The following is an 18,156-nucleotide window of genomic DNA, read 5'->3' as shown; positions in this document are numbered from 1 at the left end:
TGCAAATATTATTCCTAATTTTACAGATGAGGAGATTGAGGTTCAGAGATACTAGATGACTTGTCCAATGTCAATTAGCTAGTTAGAACAAATCATCTTTCCACTATACCAAGAAAGTGGGGGTATGATCAGAGGGGAATGCAATTAATCAGAAGAGGTTTGGCTGTAAGATAGATGATAGATAGGTAAATAGATAGACATTTAAGGAGATAGGGATAGATAGATCATTTATTAAGTGTTTACTATATGCCAGAGAGTATAGAAGAAAACCCTGTCTGAGCTGAGAAATATAGGAACAGAGTCAGTCCCACTGTTGCCACTGCAGCTGCTACCCCACTCTTCACCACCACCACCATTCCCTCCTGCACCCCCATCTGTCTGTCCCCAACACTGCCACTCACTCCAGGCACAGAACATTCAGTCATGGATAAAAATGAGTCGGTGCAGAAGGCCAAACTGGCTAAGCAGATTGAGAGATATGATGCCATGGGAGCCTACATGAAGTCTGTAACTGAGCAAGGAGCTGAATGATCCAACGAGGAGAACAATCTTCTCTCTGTTGCTTACAATAATGTCATAGGGGCCCGAATATCATGTTGGAGGGTTGTTTCAAGTATTGCACAAAAGACGGAAAATGCTGAGAAAAAACAGCAGATGGCCAGAGAATACAGAGAGAAAGTCGAGACCAAACCAACTCTATCTGCAATGATGTACTGTCTCTATTGGAAAAGTTCTGCTTCACTAGCAGAAAGCAAAGTTAGAAAAAGTTTGAAAATGAAAGGATACTGCTACCATTATTTGGCTGAGGTTGTTGCTGGAGATGACAAGAAAGGAATAGTGGATTAATCACAACAAGCCTATCAAGAAGTATTTGAAATCAGCCAAAAGGAGAAGCAACCAATGCATCCTATAGGCCTGGGTCTGGCCTTGAGCTTCTCTGTGTTCTATTATGAGATCCTGAACTCTCCAGAGAAAGCCTGCTCCCTTGCAAAGACAACTTTCTATGAAAGGCATTGCTGAACTTGATACATTAAGGGAAGAATCAAAGACAGTACACTAATAACACAATTACTGAGAGACAATTTGACATTGTGGACATCAGATACCCAAGGAGATGAAGGTGAAGCAGGAGAAGGAAGGGAGATTAACCAGCCATCCATCTTTTGTCTGCCTCATTATAAAATTTACACACAGAAGACCATTTGTCATCCATGCTGTCCCACAAATAGTTTTTATTTACGATTTATGACAGGTTTATGTTACTTCTATTTGGATTTCTATATTTCCCATGTGTTTTTTATTTTTAATATTAGGGGAGTAGAGCCAGTTAACATTTGGGGAGTTATCTGTTTTCATCTGAGGTGGCCAATATGGGGATATGGAATTTTATACACATTTTATATGTTTGGTATAGTATTTTTGGTACACTGTGATTTCACAAGGCCAGTGTTAACACAGCTTCTACATCTAGGTAAAGAAAACTGCCTACATATGGGTCTCTCATGGTAGGGGGATATAGGAGTAATTGATTCCAGCCACAGGTGTAGTTATTGTGGTTACTTTAGGATTGGAGCATTCATGACTGTGGTAGAAACAGACATCCCATGGATATTAGATGTCATTCCATGTGTTATCTGTGGAATACACAAGCTCAACGTGTACACCTTTATGATTACAGTTGCAAAAGTATTCCTTACACAAAGTTTTAACCCGGTCAATTTACTCTGGAGAAGGGCAGAAACAGTTCACATTCCATTATTTGTAAAGTTACCTGCTGTTTACTTTCATTATTTTTGCTACATTCATTTTATTTGTATTTAAATGGTTGAGGTAATCTAAGCACAAATGTACAAGTAAAGATGCAGTAAAAATGAATTGCTAGGGGCAGCTAGGTGGCACAGTGGATAGAGCACCAGCCCTGGAGTCAGGAGGACCTGAGTTCAAATCTGACCTCGGACACTTGACACTTACTAGGTGTGTGACCCTGGGCAAGTCACTTAACCCCAATTGCATCGCCAAAAAAAAAAATGAATTGCTTGATATTCATAAAGTCACTATATATCAAATATAGCAGTAAAACAAAAAACCCATGTATTTAACTTTTTTTAGGCTTTTCGCTTTTGTGATTTTTTTGAGACTTGCCTAACATGCATATCCTGTAAAAATAGTTAATAGGGAAATGAGTTGATGGTTAGCTTTGTTTAATGTCTTATGAAATTTTCAGGAACAATCCAAGCATAACTGTTAAGAACATTTGTATTAAGTTGATGTAAGGGGAATAAAAGTTTTATGAATAGGAAAAAACAAAGGAAAAAAACCCTTTCTGATGAGACCCCATCCCATCCAAAATTTAAAAAAAAAACAACAAAACAAACAATCGTCCACTTGGACTCTACTTAAAAATAAACATTTGCAGATAGTAATCACAAACATACTAGAGGGGTTCCTTTTTCACTTCTCTCTTTCCTCTGCAGACAACTGCTAGGTGCAGCCTACAGAGGGGATATCAGGTGGGTGAGAGATAGGAATATGTGTGCAGACACTTCAATGGGATGACATTTTCAAATACAACACATTCCTGGACCAATGGACAAGTTGTCCAGAATCCCTAGATATCAAGCCACTTCCTATGTGGTCCAAACCTAGAGGTTGTGAATTTGGTTGTTTGTTTTTTAATACGTTGATAACTATTGCAATGTAATTGGTTTCCTTTGTGATCCTATGTATTTTATTTTATGGATTAAAAAATCATTCTGAGAAAGGGACCATAGGCTTCACCAGATTGCCAAAGCAGATCATGACACAAAAAGGGGTAAGAACTACTTCTTTAAAGGCTATTACATGACAGAAACTGTCCTCAAATGGTCACAGGATCACAAACTCAGAACTAGAAGTGACCTTAGAGGCCATCTATCCCTTTATTTTACAGATAAGAAAACTCAGGCCCAGAGAAATGAAGTGATTTGCCTAAGGTCACATACATAGGAAGTGTCAGAAGACTGGTGTGAACCTAGTCAGTTGGTCAATAAGCATTTATTAAGCTCCTACCACGTACCTGGCACTATGCTATCTTTTCCACTACACTCTCTCTCTAGTGAGAAGGAAAGTTGATAAGCTCAGATCATCAGAAATCCAGATCAAGGTTAAATCCCTATATGAGCAGTAAGACTGCACTTTATACCCCTGCTAGCCAGCTCACAAAAACGGCCCACCATAGTGCAGAGAGAGGGAGGGAAGGAAGGAAGAAGAGAGCAAGAGAAGGCATTTTTTGAACCAATCAGTATGATAGCCAGTAAACACTAATCTTACTTTCATTAACCCCAATTAGAACAGGGGATCTAGGACTGAGGAGGAGCTACTACAAAGCCTGGGACATAGGAAGTACCTAGTAAAAGTTTGTTGATTGCTTGATTGGTGATTGATTAAGAGAGGGTTTTCTCTTCTACATAGCTCTAGTGCACCTGGGCATAGCTGCTCCTGCTGGAGCCGAGAGGGTTAAAAACAGGCTAAAAGAACAAAGATCTTATTAAGAATCTGAGCAACACTGTAGAAAAGTGGTGTAACAGGGAGACTAGAAAATAGTAGTGCTCTTGTTTCTTACCTCCCAGTGATATGCAGAGAGAAGGTCACACTTTGCATCACTTTTGTCTCATTCAGTCCTAAGACTTGGATGCTTCTAATAGCATCTGAAACATAGAATTTAACAATTTATCACAAACAGGTGAGGTGAACTGAAAAAAAAAATTCTAATCTGATTCATTAGGATTCACCTTAGGGGGTATGGGAAGGGGGAAGAGGAGATTCATAGTCTGAAATTATACTGACATACAGTGGCCCTAAAAGATTTCTGGTTTGCACAGACTGTACAGACACAGGATAAAATTGGATGAAAGGCATAGTCAATGTTGGATAAGCCATAAAAAGACAGTCACACTAATGGACTGTTGATGGAGCTGGGAATTGGTATTACTATTCTGCAAACCAATTTGAAACTCTGAAAGTAACTAAATTGTGCATTTCCTTTGACTCAGTGGTACCACTACTGAGTACAAAACCCCAATGAAGTCAAAGATATAATAATAATAATTAATATGATATGACATAACAACATAACATTGTGATATAATATAATGGCTAGCATTTATATTGTACTTTAAGGTTTGAAAAACACTTTACAAATATCTCATTTTATCCTCCCAACAACCCTGGGAGGTAGGTATTATTATTATCTCTATTTTACAGATAAGGAAACAGTGCTAAAGAAGCTGGATTTGTAGAATTTTGTACATCAAAGCTATTCTTCCTTGTTTATCTCAACCTATGTTTTTGCATTTCATTGGTGCATTGACTCTTATAACAAATACGCTTTACTTTTTATTTCTTTTCTTTTTCTGTTTTTTTAGTGAGGCAATTGGGGTTAAATGACTTGCCCAGGGTCACACAGCTAATAAGTGTCAAGTGTTTGGTCTGAGGCTGGATTTGAACTCAGGTCCTCCTGACGTCAGTAAGAGCCGGGGCTCTTACTTTTTATTTCTAATTTGTTTTATTTATGCTTGGTTTCACTTTCTAGTTTTCCCAACCAAGTGAAGTGGAGTTAAATTGCCCAGCACTACAAGGGACTAATTGTTTATAGTAACAATACCTTCCTAGATGTTATTTCTGTGTTGTTGTTCATTCTTTGTTTTGGAAGAGGACCAATGACATCACTGGTGATATACTGACTTGTGAATGGATTGGATTTAAGTGGAGCAGAGTTGCTCAAAGTCATCAGGCTCATTCTCTCTCTTCCTGGGTCATTGAAGTCCAGTGGCTGGACAAAAGTCAAGATGATTGGTCATGGCCTGGGATGCAATGGATGACCTTGATGTCTTTGATGCCTGACCAAGCCTGTAAGCACTCCACAGCATCTACTTCAGCCCTCTTCATGGCCACTGGAACAAATTGTTCTCATCTGCACATTCCAGTGAGGAAGGTCTTCACATCTCCCTAATTCACTGCCAGGTTTGAGACCTGTTGGTTACCCTCAACCTGGTTTAGCTATCTGCCCAAAAGGTTTACCAGGGTGTGGCTGTTGCATATGCTACAGCTTCTTAAGCAGTTGAGAGTTGGATGAAGGGCCTGAAAAGGGCGTGGCAAGCCCTCACACTAGAGGTGCAACTCCTCCTGAATACCCCACGCACCCCTATTTCTGTGTACCTTTGTAATCAATATATCTTAGAAGCCAGAGTGAACCCCTGGAGTTTAATAAGTAGGGCAATAACATAGACCTGTGCTTTAAGAATTTCATTTTTGCAACTGTGTGGAGGACGGGCTGGAGATATCGGAGGCAGAGAATCCAATTAGGAGACTATATCAAGTCCAGGCAAGAGGTGCTAAGGTCCTGTACTAGGGTAGTGGGCCTACCCACTTGCAACCCACCCAATTTGTCTAAGGTCCCACAGTGAGTCCCAGCACAGCTGCGACTTAAACCTAGTGCTAATTTATAGGCCAAGGGTTTTCCACTAAAATAAGTTTAACTCAGTACCAAGATTGTTTGAGTGTCCTAGTCTTGTGTCTGCCAGTAATTCATTGCATAATACTATCTTCATGTTTGGGTGATGAGCTCTAGCTGACAAAAGTGATTCCATTTTTGTTCACTGATTGATCCCATGTTCCTGTGTACCCAACAACTGATTTGGCCAGCTACATTTAGGGATAGGAATGCAAGGTTAGCAGAGTATCAGTTTAGCAAATTTCATCTCAGTTAGCAAACTTTACTAATCACAGCATCCTTGTGAGGTGTTGCAGTCCAGTGCACCTTCTGACCGAGTGCCCCTAAGCTCCCCTTCCTCCTCAGTTCTTGTGATTCTGCCCAGCAATCACAATCAGACACAAGGGTAGGGACTTGGGAGATCTGGGCTCTCAATTGGAGTACTAGCCTGTTGTATGTCCAAACCACTGTCATCATTGTGTTCCTGTACCTCAGAAGGCTGAGGGAACCACACACATACTTAAATGCCTGTGAGTAATCAACTGCTTGACTCGTGATCCTTTGAGGGCTTAAGCTCCTTCTCCATATCTCTTCATCCACAAATCCCTCATAATCTTCAAGGAGTAGAAGCTAGGGGAGGGTGCTACAAAAGGGATTCATGCGTATGGTACACTAGATGGCCTCTAAGGGCTCTTGCAATTCAAATGATACTTAACACAGAGTTCAGCAGGCATTATCTCTCTAACAGCAGCCTTACATACCTTCAACTCACTTGGTTTGATTAGTACTGTTGTCAACTTACGTGAAAATAGCAATATCTGACATTCATATAGTTTTTTAAGGGTTGCAAAGTACTTTACATGGAGGAAGAGGAGACTGGGTCTCCTCACTCAGGCTGAAGGTACAGCAGCTGTTTAAACATTTTGAGTCATGCTCAACTCTTCATGATCCCTTTTGGGTTGTTTTTTTGTTTGTTTGTTTGTTTGTTTTGGCAAAGATAGTGGAGTGTTTTGACATTTCCTTCTCCAGCTCATTTTACAGATGAGAAAACTGAGGCAAACAGGGTTAAATGATTGGTCACACAGCTATAAGTGTCTGAAGCCAGATTTGAACTCAGGTCTTCTGACTCCTGATTCAGTGCTCTATCCACTGTACCACCTAGCTATCCCTTGCACCACCTAGCTGCCCACTCATGGGCCTAAATCTCCATACTGATCATCATGGAAGCTTTAACCTGTTCTTTTTATTTTCTGACATGGGCTAGTTTGTCCCTCCTTAGGCAGCCTGGTAGCTCACTGATCATCATTTTGGTGCCAGACCTACTACAGACTATTGGCTTTAGCCCTACTGCAGCTCAGAACTCTTGGACTCAAGTGATTCACAAGCTTTATCCTCCCCAGCATCAGGGATTATAGGAGTATACCACCAAGTCTGGCTCTCCATTGCCTTTTGGTAAAAAAAAAAAATTATTGATGTCTTTTTTTTTAATATTGTCATAGTTTTCCCCATAATCCCTCTTTTTCCCTCTCAAAGAACCGTCCCAAATAACAGAGAATTTTTAAGAGAGAGAGAGAGAGAGAAGAAAAAAATCAGCACAACTGATTAATTTATTGAAAACATGTGCAATGTGTAACATCTGTGGACTTCCCACCTCTGGTCAAGGTGAGTTGGGGGTGTCCTCTAATATCTCTTCATTTTTGAGTCTTGAGTTTTGTAAGTTTACAACATTCACTTTTTATTTTTATTTGTGTGTGTGTGTGTGTGTGTGTGTGTGTGTGTAGGTGTATAGTTCTTTCCATTTACATCATCATAGCAATTGTGTCTATTACTTTCTTGGCTCTATCTACTTCACTCTGTATCAATTCATACAGATCTTTCCATGCTTCTTCATATTCATCACATTTGTCATTTTTTACAGCACAGTGATATTCCATTATTTATATACCACAATTTGTTTAGTCATTCCCCAATCAATGGATACCTATTTTGTTTCCGATTCTTTGCTTTCACAAAAAGTACTGCTATAAATATTTTGGTGTCCCCATAGGACTTTTTTCTTATCAATGGCTTCCTTTGGGTATAAGCCACGCAATAGAATCTCTGGGTCAAAGGGTATGGACATTTTATATAGACTTTATTTGAAAAATTCCATATCATTTTCCAAAATAGTTGTACCAATGTATAGCTCCACCAACAAGCATCAATGTGCCTATCATCATCCAACCCTTCCATCACTAATTTGCCATTTTTGGTCCTCTTTGCCAACTTGCAGGATGTGAGATAAAACCTCAGACTTGACATTTCTTTTTTATTAGTGATTTGAAGCATTCTTTCATGTAGTTGTTAATACTTCACTATTTATTCTTTTTTTGAGAACTATTTGTTCATATTGTTTGACCAAGTGAATGCCTGGGATTAGGATTCTGGACTGTATATCAGATGCCTTAATTCATTAAATTCTTCCAAAGTGGAGGATCTCCAATTTGTTAAATAAGAGATCATGCCATGTGCGTGAATGTCGATGGTGGTTGTTTTATCTTTCCTTGATTTGTTTTCCAGGTCACTTGTCTTTGATAGGAGATACTTTACATTTTCTTCTATTCTTTTAATCCTTTGATTCTGTTCTAATACTTTTTATTGTTTCATGGAGTTATTGACTCTTGGTTGGCCCATTCTAATCTTTAGAGAGCCTGTTTCTTGGGTAAGTTTACTACCATCTTTTCTAAGATATTAATTTTCCTTTCAGGTCTTTCCTCCATAGCTTTTCTCCCATTTATAATCTCTTGCTTCTTTTCTTCTAGGCATTCTTGTAGTCCTTATAGCCAAGTCATTTTCTCCTATGAGGCTCTGTTATAATTGTGATTTTCTCTCTTCCTCTGGGTTTTTCTTTTGATCTATTTTTGAACCATAATATTTTCTTCTTTTTTTTTCTTTTTAAATTGTTATATTTATTTTATTTTATTTTATTTTTTGGTCACATTTTGAGTTCTGAGTTTTCTCCCTCCTTTCCTCACTTCCTCCCAACCCCACATTAGAGAAAGCCAATGTTTGATATAAACGTATATGTGGAATCATAGAAAACATACTTCCATATATCCATTCTTTCTCTGGAGGTGGATAGCATTTTCCTTCATAAGTCCTTTGTAGTTAATTTGAATGTTCACATTACTCAGAATAGCTTGGAAGTTCACAGTTACTCTTTAAATAACATTGCTGTTACTGTATACAACATTCTCTTGGTTCTGCTTGCTTCCCTCTGCATTATATCATGCAAGGCTTTACATATTTTTCTAAAATCAACTTGCTCATCATTTCTTAAAGCACAATAGTATTCCATCACAATCATATACCACAACTTATTCAGCCATTCTTTAATCGATGGGCATCCCTTCAATTTCCAGTTCCTTGCCACCACAAAGAGAGCTGCCATAAATACTTTTGAACACGTAGATTCTTTTCCTTTTTCCCTGATGACCTTGGGAAACAAACCTAATAGTGGTATTGCTGGGTCAAATGGTATGCACAGTTTTACAGCTCTTCGGGCATAATTCCAGATTACTCTCCTGGATCAGTTGACAGCTCCACCAACAGGGTATTAGTGTCTCAATTTTTCAACATCCCCTCCAATATTTTTCATTTTCCCCTTCTATCATTTTAGCCAATCTGATAGATGTGAGATGGTACCTCAGAATTGTGTTAATTTGCATTTTTCTAATCAATAATGATTTAGAGCACTTTTTCATCTGACTATCGATAACTTTGATTTCTTCTTCCAAAAACTGTGTGTTCATAACCTCTGACCCTATAATATTTCTTTATAGAACCCTGTACCTTCTTTTGTTTACTCATATCTCTAGCTTTAGCTCTTGATTTGGCATTTAGTGGTCAGCACCAGGCTTTTCCCTCTCCCAAGCCCTGTTTGGTCCTGACTTTGCTTCCCTTGGTTCTGGCTGGTACATTCCAGTTCTTTTGCTATGTCTACCCTTAGAATGCTGGCAGACTTCAGGGTCCCTGATCAGATTTTGCAGTTTGCCTGTCACATATTTTAAAGGAGGAAACTATAATTTGGAATGTGAAATGAAAGGGGCCCTATTTTAGATTTAACCAGTTAAGCCATATAATCTAAGTATATAAAATGGAAATGAAAATAGTTCCATAATTCTCATATTATTAAATGTGGTAATTGATGCGGTTTAGAGGTTCAGGGGTCCTAGGACCCCAAAATCACAACACGCAGGTGCTGCCCAAAAGAATTTGACCCAAGCCTTCTTTCAGTCAAAGACAAGGTTTATTAGAACATCCATCATATTGGGCAGACTCTTAAGGAGTCTGAACATTAGTAAACTATTGGCTAGATTATAAGAATCTGACCAGCGGCTAGATTTTAAGAATCCGGGCATCTTAATGGAGACAAGATGGACCTTATACACAGAAAGACTATGGGAGGGATCTAGGAGTGGCCAAGTAGTTTGGGGTGACAGGAGGAGGGGTCTAAGGAGATCTGAATGGGAGGGGAAATGGCCAGGGGTCATAGGGAGGTAAAACAAAGGAGGGGAGACTGGGTGTAGCAACAATGAAAGGCCAGTTGATGGAATTATAGCCTCAGGCAAATGCCAGAGATTTAAATGGCCCTGTGCGAAAGTCCAGGGTTTTTCCTTTGTGGGGCCCAGATCTCAACCCCATCAGTAATTAGAGTCTATACATTTTTCTTTATATGTCATAGAACTGTAATATAATGGTCTTTGCCCAAGCATTTGGGGCAATATAGTGAATCTCAAAATTCCTGAGGAAGGTGCTGTTTTCATAGTCCTGGTGTTCATATCTTTAGGTTTATTGTGTCATATCCTATAGAAGAGAAAACTTGTGGTATTTATAATACAAAGACTCCTAGGGGACCTGTATCTTACAATGGTATTCCTTTTACTAACAATTTCCATCCATAAGAGGTAGAAAGAAGTAGTGAGTAGAGAGTTGGCCTCAGAGCCAGAGTGCATTCAAGTCCCACCTCAGATACCTATTGGCTACATGACCCCATGGTAGTCCCTTAACCACTCTCGAAGGCTATAAGTTTCAGAACAGTGACTAATCTGCTTTAATAGAGGGAGGTTCTTTGCTAGGAGTTCCCCAAACCAATGAAATCACAGAATTTGCTCCAAATTACCTATACTAAAGAAAATGCAAATCATAACAGTTCTAAGGCTTCACTTTACACCTAGAAAATTGGCAAAGAAGACAAAAAGTAGAAATAGCTAGGGAATGCAGTGGATGTGACAGGGTCCAGACTCTCTTTGTGGTGGCAAGGAACTGGAAATTGAGGGAATGTCCATCAATTAGAGAATGGCTGAGTAAGTTGTGGTATATGATCATGAAAGAGTACTACTGTGCTATAAGAAATTCCCCTGAGGCATCATCTCAGTATTCCTCTCAATTGGCCTTTTATAGTGGCTACACCCAATCTCTATTACCCTTAACCTAGCCCAGCCCTTCATTGTCTATTACCTCCTGATGGCCCCTGGCTACTTCCCCTCCTTGATCCTATCTAGACCCCATTCTAGACCTCCCAGTCACTCCCATCAAGATCCTCCCTAGACCAGTCACCCCAGTCTACTGACCACTCCTCCCATAGTCTTTCTGTATATAAGGTCCATCTTGTCTTCATTAAAGTGCTCAGATTCTTTAAGAGTCTAGCTAAATTCTCAGATTCTTAAAATCTAGCCAATGGCTGAGATTTACTCTACCCCACTTGTCAATATAAGCATCACAAATGTTCAAATTTCTTAAGAGTCTGGCCAATATGGGGAATCTTTAATAAATCTTGTCTTTGGTTGGAAGAAGGCTTGGGTTGATTTCCTTTGGACAGGCCCCATGTATTGCTATTTTGGGGTCCCTAAACCTCTAAACCTCAACATATATGGTTCCCTGAACCTCAAAATTTTGATTCCTTGAGACCAGGAAAACTGCCTAACCTTGCTCTTCTTCAGCCAGAACTGGAAGAATGGGACTTCCTATCTCCCTTCCCACAGTGCTTTCACGGCTTTTTTCCCTAAGAGAAGTGTCTGCCTCCTCTAGTGGGACAATTAGGGTGTATGTTCCATTCTCCATTTCAGATCTCAATCAGATTAAAGAAAAACTGGGACAATACTCAGAAGATCCCACTAAGTTTACTGAGGGCTTTAGGGACCTGTCCCTACAACCAGCTTTCTTGGGATGATTTGCATATCCTCTTCTCTACCTGTTGTACCGATGGGGTTGGGATCTGGGCCCCAGAAAGGGGGGGGTTCCAGGTCCCAGGAGTTCTATTCACCCCAGCTTACTGGCCACTCCTAGGTCCCTCCCACAGGCTTTCTGTATATAAGATCCATCTTGTCTCCATTAAGATACTCGGATTCTTAAAATCCAGCCACTGCTCAGATTCTTATAATCTAGCCACTGCTGGGATTCTTATAATCTAGCCACTGCTTACCCATGTTCAGACTCCTTAAGAGTCTGTCCAATATGATGGATGTTCATATCAAACCTTGTCTTTGGCTGAAAGAAGGCTTGGGTTGAATTCTTTCAGGCAGGACCTGCGTGTTGTGATATTGGAGTCCCAGCACCCCTGAACCCTTAAACTACATCAGTACCACTGAGGAGAAGAGGAGAATCCAGAAACAAGCCCAAAAATTTGGGGATTGTTTTGCTACTGATGACTCCACAAAATACCCCCCAGGAACAGCTACTGTGCCCACTAGTGTCCCGGGATGAGATTATCAGAAGAGGATAGGTGAAATAGACACCATGTGGTAATTTGCCTGTTAGAAAGCCTAAGAACAGATAGAGCCCTAGACCTGGAGTCAGGAAGATCTGAATCCAAATCTGACCTCAGAGACTTACTAGCTGTCTGACTCTCGGCAAATCATTTAACCTTAATCTGCCTCAGTTTCCCTATCTGTAAAATGGAGATAATAAAAGCACCTACCTCCTAGGATTGTGAGGATCAAATGAGGTCATATTTGTAAAGTTCTTTACAAACATTAAAGCTCTATATAAATAAATGCTAGCTATTATTACTATTACAATCAATATTATACTAAAATTAAGTATGGTAAACAGCATGGTACAGATGAAAGAACATTAGATTTAGAGTCAGAAGACCTGGATTTAATTCCTGGCTTTGTCACTGGCCAATTCATTTATCTCTCAGGGCCTCAGTTTCCTTATCTGTAAAATGAAACTGCATGACATCTAAGGTCCTTTTTAAAAAGCTCTCAATCTGCTCCTATGATCTGAAGGCTATGCTGTCTTAGAGTTAAATGCAGCCAGATTTCAGATTCATGGTCTGTTAAACAGCTAGCAAGTTTGTCTCTTGCTTTCTCTTTTTCTTTCTAGAGGTCACCATGATTAATTTTCTCTTTCCATTTCTCTTTCTCTCTTAGAGACCACCTTTTCCAAAATCCTCATTTTACAGAAGAGAAAACAAAAATTCCAGGATTGGTATCAGGGCAGAGACTAAAACTTAAGACTCTTCACTCCAAGTTTGGCTTTTTCAGTCAGGTTGTTCAAATTTGGCCTTCTGAGATGTGGCCGAGCCTTACTGGTGGATGCCCCTGGTCTCATGACTCAGCATAAGCCGCTGTACAATAAATTGCTAAACTCAATTGCACCAAGATGGGAAGTCTAACAGCTTCCTCCCAGATGAGCTTGTATTCAAAACAACAACAATAAAAAAAATAAGGTTGTATGGGTTTATCTCCTCTAACAGTAGAGTGAGGGGGGAGGGCTAATTGCTGGCAGCAACACAATTACTGCTTATATACATATTCCATTTCCCACCTGGGTGCTTTGGTGAGGTAGTCTCTCAAATTTGGAATGCTCTTTTTTCCTACCTCTGTCTTTTACAGTCTCTAGCTTCTTTCAAGGTTCAGCTCAAATATCACCTTCTACCTGAGGAATTCTGATCCCCCAGTTTTTAATGCTCTATCCAAACTCCTTATAACTTCCATGAATTGATCCTACTTCCTTTCTCTGGAGTAACACAGAACAAGTCCTTAAGTTTCAAGAACAAATCCGATAAGTGTCAGTTTCTCTCACAGCAACACTCTCAATTCCAAGTAAAGCTGCATTCAGTGTACTATCTAGGAATACCTGCCTTCAGTCAGTCAATAAGCATTTATTAAGCACCAACTATATTCCAGGCACTGTGTTAAGTCTAGGGGATAAACAGCAAGACAAAAGACTGCCCCTGCCCCTGAGGGCTCAAAATCTAATGGGAAAGTTAACATGCAAATAAACATGCATGAACAAGCTGGGTGACACTCTGATTGCTGCCTTTAGTTAATAAAATACTAAGAAGAATAAATATATAAAGCATTTTATATTTATAAACATATATTTTATACATAAATATATTTTATAATAAATATATAATTTATAAATTATATATAAATAAACTAATAATAAAATTAAAATGATAATAAAATAACTAAATAACTGACAGAACATGGTACCCTGTAGGGTGAAATGTAGAGTTACTTAAATTTATTAATGAGCTATATAATCCAACTTAAAAGGCTTTATTTAACAAACACTATCTATTGAAAGGAGTAGGTAGGTAGTGCAGTAGATAGAGCATCAGGCCTGAAATCAGGAATATCTGAGTTCAAATCTGGCCTCAGATTAAAACCCTGTCTGCTTTAGTTTTCTGATCTGTAAAATGAGCTGGAGAAGGAAATGGCAAACTGCTCTACTATGTTTGCCAAGAAAACCCCAAAAGGGGGTCACAAAGTGTGAGACTTGACTGAAAATGACTAAACAAACAACCTATTGGAAAGGACCCCCTAAACACAATTCATGTAATTTTTTTTCTTTTTTAAAGTTTTAACATATATGCATCAGTACAACATAATAAGGCCCAATGGTTAAAAAATGTATATGAATAAACGTTAGGAACTGTGAATTTAAAAAGTGGGAAAGGACTGTGTGTCCTGAGAGAGATAGCTCCACATTGGCCTGCAAGCCTGTCATAACTCAGACAGTTCTGTTCACACACTGACAAGTTTCCTTTTCTCCCTTCCTCTTTATCTCACGATCCCTTGACATTATCCCTGTTACTTCCTCCTTTACTTCAGTTTCTGATGAGAGATGGACCTTCTCCTCACCAAGACAGTTGCCTCTCTCTGTAACCTTGATTACATCCCCTCTGTCTTCTTCAGCAGATTATCCCCACCTTCACTCCAGTTCTCTCTATAATCTTTTATCTCTTTCCGCTGCTTACATACACACACCCCTTTCCTATCTCTTGAAAAAAATCCCTCACTAGTTTTTATTATCTATCCCTCCTCTCTTTTTCAGCCAAAATTCTTGAAAAAGCTGCCTGTACATAGTCTCTTAATTCCATTCCTTTTATTCTCTTCTAAACCTTCAGCAATCTGGTTTCCAGCTTCAACAGAAATGGTTCTTTCTGAAGTTACCAATGCTATTTTAATCACCAGATCTAATGATTTCTCATTCTGTCCCTTTAGGGGTTTTCTTGGCAAAGATCCTGGAGTGGTTTGCCGTTTCCTTTTCCAGTTCATTTTACAGATGAGGAAACTGAGGCAAACAGGGTTAAGTGACTTGCCTAGGGTTACATAGCTAGCTCTCTGGAACATCTGACTGTCAAACACTCTGTTTTTCTAGATACACTCTTTTCTCTGGGTTCTTTGGCCATCTGATTTTTTTGTTGTTGTTGTTCTCCACCTGCCTGTATGAGTACTCTTTCTCAGGCTGTCACACCGATACTGTGTGTATACTTCAAGTCTCTGTTCTGGGCCCTCTTCTTTTTTCTGTCTATGCTATCTCACCCAGTGACCTCATCAGTTCTCGTGGGCTTCAGTATCTAGCCCTACTCACAATCTTGAGCTCCAATGCCATATCACTAACTGCCTAGTTGACATTTTGGACTATTAGTCCTACAAGTATCTCAAACCCACTTGATTATGCCCAAACAGAGCTGATTATCTCTCCCTCTCCTCAAACCTACACCTCTTCCAAAGTTCCCTATTTCTGTCATAAATACCACCATCTTTCCAGTCACCGCACAGTCAGTGATCTCAATCCTCAAATCCTTTTTCTCCCTTTTTCCATTTATCTAATTGTGAGATCTTATTGTTGCTATCTCCACAATAGTTATCACACACATCCCCTTCTTTCCACTCATATAGCCACCAGTCTTGTTCAGGCCCTCATCCTCTCTATCCTAGACTATTGCAATTGCTTTTTAATTGGTCCACTTGTCACATCCATCTTCCACAAAAACCACCAAAGTAATTTTCTTAAACCATAAGTCTGATAAGTAAATGTTTACAGCAACTCTTTTTGTGGTGGCAAAGAATTGGAAATTGAGGGCATATCCATCAGCTGGTGAACGGTTGAACAAGTTGTGGTATATGAATGTAATGGAATACTATTGTTCCATAAAAAATGGTGAGCAGGCCAATTTCAGAAAAACCTGGAAAGATTTACATGAACTGATGCTGAGTGAAGTGAGCAGAACCAGGAGAACATTGTACACAGTAATAGCGACATTGTATGATGACTGACTTTGATAGACTTAGCTCTTCTCAGCAATGCAAGGATCTAAGACAACTCCAAAAGACTCATGATGGAAAATGTTATCCAGATCCAGAGAAAGAACTATGGAGTCTGAATCCGGTAGGGACAGCAAATCTAGGAAGGTCAATATGGCCAAGGGAGGGACTAGTAGGGAGCAGGAAGAGTTTGACAATATGACAAGAAGACATTTCCAGGCCTGCAGAATTGCAGGTATAAGCTGAGCATCCAAGAATATACCCTACCTAGCTACATGTGTACCCTTCTCCTTCCCCCATGGATGGAGTAGGTGTATTTGTGGGAGAATGTGCTCTGGGCTTAAGGGAGAGATATTGTTTTGCTACTTTTCTTACTGTGCCATTTCATTAAATGTCTTTGCTTTGAGCTAATTTATTCCTCTGGCTGATTATTAAAAATAAACACATCAAAGGGAGAAGGTGAGTTGGGGTTTTGAGTGCCACATGGGGTCACAGAGTGCCTAGAACCTGGGACAGCATTGTCTCAGGAACTTGTGATTTGTATATACAGGTAGGTTGGAGACAAGTTAAAAGGGCTTTAAATGCCAAAAGGGGGAGTTAACATTATAACACCTCCCAAAACTCTCCAGAGGACCTTGATAAATTATGCTTATAAAGTTATTTCCTTAGCATTCCTTAACTATATTCCCAAGGACTTGCAGATAGATTACAAAAATCTACCAGTTTACAAACATCTTTTGCATACTAGTCAGGTGAATATCCTCTATTCAATAAGTATTACCTCAGGCTATGTGCCAGGTACTGTGACAGGCCCTTAGGAGATATAAAGACAAAAATGAAATAGTTTTTGTTTTTAAGGACTTTACATGCTATGGGGCAAAAAAAAATAAAATTATATACAAATAAAAGGAAAGACAACATACATATGCTATAATATAAATATATATTTAGATACAATATAATAAAACTGCATAAAATGATATAAATGTACATATTTACTTTGTATATGTGTTGCTTTTGGTGTAAGAGAGACTAATAATGCTGGGGGGTGGTCAGGAAAAGCAACTAAACTTTGAAGGAAGGGAGGGATTCCAAGAGGCAGGGATGAGAAGGCATAGTATTCCAGGCATTGGATAAAGCATGGACAATGGCATGAAGGTGAGAGATAGAAAATGGTGCACAAGGAACAAGTAGGACAGTTCGTGAACAATGTGAAATAATGTGAAATCTGTATATCCAGATAGGTTGAAGCCAAGTTGTAAAAGACTTTCACTGCCAAAAGGGGGAATTTTTATTTGATCCTAGAGGCAATAGCCTCTTGAGTAGGAGTGGGACTGGGACACAGGTTGTATTTTAGGAATATTGCAACTGTGTGGAGAATGATTAGAGAAGGGAGAGACTGAGGTGAGGAAAGCAATTGTGCCTAGCTATTGCTATATTCTAGGAACACAGGAAGATGGTAATGACATATCATTGTGTACCAGAAGCCTGAACAACGTGAGCAGATTCATGGGCTAAATTGAAGACTGGTTCAGATTCTTCATCCAGATTGTCATCACCAAACAACACTTACTAGGCCGGCATTGTGTCTACTGTGTTGTGCTAGGCACCACAATCTCAATTACACCTGACTGACTGTGTCATCTTTCTCAACCCATGTTTGGCAGTGTGGTGTAATAGACAGGGCTCTGGGAAAGAAGTCAGAAGATCTGAATTCTAGACCTGGATCCAAAGCTCTTTGCCATGTGACTTTAGCTAAGAGACTCAACTTAGCTTTAGTTCCTCTGTCTGGCCTTACATTACTCCCACTACATTATGCATTATCTTGGATGATCCAAGAACCAGCCCATATTTACAAACCAGAACCAGCATTCAGCTGTAACAAAAATGAAGGTGGAGTTGTAGCAAGTAACTGGCACGACCAGATGTCTACAAGAGTAAGTAACCTAGACAGAAATGAGGAAGTGTCTGGGAGAATATCTAACCGCTGTGACAGATTTCCCAGCAGGGAGGAGTTGGTGCAGGTCCAGCAAAAGTGATACAGGCTGGAGTCAGTGGGAAGGGCAATGCGGGGCAGTTCTCTTCCATGATCGGGCTGGCAAGCATGATGACTTCACCCTTAGCGGTCAGCTGGGCCAT

General features: G+C 39.6%; 1 pseudogene; it reads left to right on the top strand.

Annotated features, from left to right (window-relative positions):
* Nucleotides 1-423: 423 nt before the first annotated feature.
* Nucleotides 424-18,156, top strand: part of LOC114052183 — a 38,541-nt pseudogene continuing 20,808 nt past the window's right edge.

The sequence above is a fragment of the Vombatus ursinus genome, unplaced genomic scaffold, assembly GCF_900497805.2.
Source record: "Vombatus ursinus unplaced genomic scaffold, bare-nosed wombat genome assembly UNPS02014807.1, whole genome shotgun sequence".
Classification (NCBI taxonomy): domain Eukaryota; kingdom Metazoa; phylum Chordata; class Mammalia; order Diprotodontia; family Vombatidae; genus Vombatus; species Vombatus ursinus.
The sequence above is the reverse complement of the archived record's forward strand: the minus strand, read 5'-3'. Positions and strand labels throughout refer to the sequence as shown.